The sequence below is a fragment of the Mastomys coucha genome, unplaced genomic scaffold (assembly GCF_008632895.1).
Source record: "Mastomys coucha isolate ucsf_1 unplaced genomic scaffold, UCSF_Mcou_1 pScaffold15, whole genome shotgun sequence".
In the NCBI taxonomy this organism is placed as follows: Eukaryota; Metazoa; Chordata; class Mammalia; order Rodentia; family Muridae; genus Mastomys; species Mastomys coucha.
Window position 1 is genome coordinate 114,362,635 of NW_022196897.1, and position 2,937 is coordinate 114,365,571.

The 2,937-nt window shown below is 44.5% G+C and overlaps 1 long non-coding RNA gene across 2 annotated transcripts in view; it reads right to left on the reverse strand.

Moving 5' to 3' along the window:
* LOC116090904 overlaps window positions 1-2,937 on the reverse strand; it is an 11,061-nt gene that overhangs the window by 7,635 nt on the left and 489 nt on the right. The gene's annotated exons all lie outside the window — the stretch shown is intronic.

Here is a 2,937-nt window from a genome sequence, read left to right on the forward strand (position 1 = left end):
AGAGAGAGAGAGAGGGAGAGAGAGAGAGAGAAAGGAAGACAGATGGGAGGGAGGGAGGAGGGAAGGAGGGAGGGAGAGAGCCCTAATAGTCTACAACTCCTCAGGAAGGGCTAGGGCATCATGAGCATCTCCTCTATCCACAGTGAATGTTGAAGGACCTAATCTGAGAGGACTAATTGGGAAGAAAGTGAAGTTTAGAGGGAATGGAAGGGAGAGAACAGTGGGTAACAGGGTGAATACAATCACAATACACTGTATATGTGTATGCAATGGCAATCTTTTTCTTTTCTTTTCTTCTTTTTTTTGGTTTTCTGAGACAGGGTTTTGCTTCTGCCTTCCAAGTGCTGGAATTAAAGGTGTGCACCACCACTGCCCGGCTAATCTTTTTCATTTTATTTTATGCCAATAAATAAAATTGTTTCCACTATAAGGTGTGTGTGTGGGGGGAGAGGTGACAGGCGTAGTGGCACAGTCCTGTGATTTTAGCACTTAGGAGGTGGAAACAGGAGGGTTGTGAGTTCAAGGATTGGAGTATATAGTGAGACCCTGTCTCAATAAAGGAGAAAGAAGCATTTTGGTGCATCAGCTGTCAAAGCTGTCAGCTTGGTGTCACAGGACACTGCAGAGCTTCCACTCTGCTTGCTGACTTCAGGCTGCCCAGGACCACCAGAAAGCACCACATCACGCATCTCCAGCCATGGCAAGATCAAAATTAAGAACAGTCTGTACTAGGTGTGTGCTACTTTTGCAATACCATAAAGCTGGAAAACTCTGAGTCTAACTACCATATGCTGGGAATCATCTATACAAATGGTTCATTTCAGTCCAGCTTCCTGGTGAGGTGACTTTGGGATATTGCTCACACACTTTTCCAAAGTCTCTCCTAGATTACATGCTGTTTGCCACTGTGGTAGCTGACTGGATTATTATGTTGTCTTTATTGTCCGCATTCCATTCACTGTCACATTTACTCACCGTCTGGACTGCTTTGTTAAGATTGTCAAAACAAAGCACCAGAAGGCTGGGAGGTTTAGCCAGCAGCAGTGAGCTCCTCGCGGTGGTGGGGTCAGAAAGTCCAAGATTAAGTTGTTGACACAGTTAGAGTCTTCTGACCGCCTCTACTGAGGGCTTGTCAAAGCCCTCAATGTCCTCCCCAGGCTATGAATGTGTCTGAGGCTCCTCTGGGATAGGAATACCAATCGTACTAGATAAGGGTCCACCCTCAAGACCTCACTCTATCTCTTTCTCTATTCACATTTGATGAAATGGAGATTAGAATCTTAACACATGAATCTCAGGGGCATAGTATCTGCCCCAGAATGCTAACTATTGCCACTTATGATCCTTTTCTGATGAACTGGAGTCTTAATCCAGAGACTTTAGCATCTAATTTAAAGAAATCTCTAAATATAAGGATTTTTTAAAAGGCTATATATAGGCTTTTTAAATTAAAAATACATTTTAGATTTACTTTGTTTATGTGTCTGAGTATTTGGCCTGTACGTATGTTTGTGGACCACATAGGTGCCTGGTGCCCAGGGAGGTCAGAAGAGGGCAACAGATGCCTTGGAACTGGAGCTGAAGAAGGTTGTGAGTGGCCACCTGGGTACTGGGAATGGAACCCTAGGCCTCTGCAAGAACAGCCAGTGCTCTTACCACCCAGCCATGTCTCCAGACCCTTTTATATCTACACCCCAGGCAGGACGTGACCAGTTTCCCCTGTTCAATTAGCTCTTTCTGAAGGGCTGGGGATTGAACCAGGGCCATGGTATAGCCCTGCTGATGGCTCTCGGCTGTGTTAGCTTTTATTGATCTTACCCAGGCAGAGGGCTGTGAATGGAGGAGGTAACAAATACAGCATAACTGACTCAAGGAAGCAGTGTTCCTCTTTGGAAATGAAATTTACGCGAGAATAAGAAACATCTAATTAACAAAAGTACTCTTTAAAAAATTTAATTACATGTTATTTATGCATCGAGTGGGAAGTATTTGGGGGTTAAAGATCAACATTCCAGAGTCTGTTCCTGGGACCATGTGGGTCCCAGGAATAGAACTCAGGTAGTCAGGGTTGGCAGTAAGCGCCTTTAACCTCAGGACCATCTCAATATTCCATTTGCTCTTCAATAAGGTAAAATCCCTGTCTAGTCTATTACCCTGAAATCGATACCTCTGTGAGACATTTAGTGAGCAGTAAGATACAGTTCTGAGTTGATTACTGGTTTAATGGTCTCTGTTAAAGGCACTCCCTGTAGTGTGGAATGTTGCTAGTAGGGGAAGGTTTTTGAGGTGACCAGGGCGATATTAGAACTCTCTAGAGATCCATTCCTCTCGATTTTTACTGTGAACTTAAATGTGCTTGAAAAATAGTTAATTATTTAAAAATAAGTAAATTATTGGTATGAACAGCAACTCCTATTGAATCTAATCAGGACTAAAAATATCTTCAGGAAAGATTCAAATTCATATAAAACATCAATTTACTAGTGCCACCTACTGGTGAGACCTGAGTATTGCTCTCGAAATCATTTTTCCGCCTTAGTTGACAAGTATTTTGTTTTGCTTTTAGACAAGCTCGTGCAGCTCACGCTGGCCTCACGCCTGCTCTGTGGCTTAGGGCTGTCTTTGAATTCCCACGATCTTCCTACCTCCACCTCCCAAGTACTGGGATCTTCATTTCTGCAAACTTGTAATTAGAGTGCCCCATTATCTTCGGGGGACCCTGCTCTGCAAGCTGACCTTTCAATAGCATAGCAGCCAGGTCTTTACTTTCTAGTTTCCCTTAAGGCCCTGCCTCTTTTTGCCCCGCCTCCTCTCCCTGTCCCTTGCCCTGCCTCCATCTTCCTACTGGCAACCTTCCCCTCAAAGCGGCTTCTAGTTCCGCCCAGGTCCGGCCCTTTCAATCTTGTTGCACTCCCGCCAGCCTCCTCTTCTTCCCCC